At 41.1% G+C, this 1,001-nt stretch overlaps 1 non-coding gene across 1 annotated transcript; it reads right to left on the bottom strand.

Moving 5' to 3' along the window:
• Positions 1–523: 523 nt before the first annotated feature.
• Positions 524–631, bottom strand: LOC130958468 (small nucleolar RNA R71). The gene has a single exon (XR_009077588.1). It is a non-coding gene; the product is annotated as a small nucleolar RNA R71 (small nucleolar RNA).
• Positions 632–1,001: the final 370 nt, after the last annotated feature.

Raw genomic sequence — 1,001 nt, 5'->3', positions numbered from 1 at the left:
AGGCATTCTTGTTGAAGCTGACCCTGAACCTGAAAGGACCTTGAAGCGAAAGCTAAGAGAAGCTAAGGCTCAACTCTCTGTTGAGGACTTGACCGAATTCTTCAAGGAAGAAGAACCCATGGCAGCCGAAAACAACAACAATGCCAACAATGCAAGGAAGGTGCTGGGTGACTTTACTGCACCTACTCCCGACTTCTATGGGAGAAGCATCTCTATCCCTGCCATTGGAGCAAACAAATTTGAGCTTAAGCCTCAATTAGTTTCTCTAATGCAACAGAATTGCAAATTCCATGGACTTCCAATGGAAGATCCTCATCAGTTTTTAGCTGAGTTCTTGCAAATCTGTGACACAGTCAAGACTAATGGGGTTGACCCTGAGGTCTACAGACTGATGCTATTCCCTTTTGCTGTAAGAGACAGAGCTAGAATATGGTTGGACTCACAACCTAAAGATAGCCTGGACTCTTGGGAAAAGCTAGTCAATGCCTTCTTGGCAAAGTTCTTTCCACCTCAAAAATGGAGTAAGCTTAGAGTGGAAGTCCAAACCTTCAGACAGAAGGATGGAGAATCCCTCTATGAAGCTTGGGAAAGATACAAACAATTAATCAGAAAATGTCCCTCAGACATGCTTTCTGAATAGAGCATTGGTGGACGAAATTGTGATTCAACATCCTTAAGTTTGTATGGAATCTATCTTTTGAGCTTTAGTATGAATATACCCTTAGGACACTGTTTATTTTGAGATGAAGGCTTCTAAGGGGCAGCACCTGTGTGAGGTTTTCTTTATTGGAACTCACAACTCCGTTCAACTAACCAGCAAGTGTACTGGGTCGTCCAAGTAATAACCTTACGTGAGTAAGGGTCGAATCCACAGAGATTGTTGGTATGAAGCAAGCTATGGTCACCTTGCAAATCTCAGTCAGGCGAATTTAAATATTGATTTATGGTTTTCGAAAATAGAAATAAGAAAATAAATAATAAAAAGGATAGAAATACTTATG

The sequence above is a fragment of the Arachis stenosperma genome, chromosome 10 (genome assembly GCF_014773155.1).
Source record: "Arachis stenosperma cultivar V10309 chromosome 10, arast.V10309.gnm1.PFL2, whole genome shotgun sequence".
Classification (NCBI taxonomy): Eukaryota; Viridiplantae; Streptophyta; class Magnoliopsida; order Fabales; family Fabaceae; genus Arachis; species Arachis stenosperma.
This window is presented reverse-complemented; position numbering and strand designations above follow the sequence as displayed.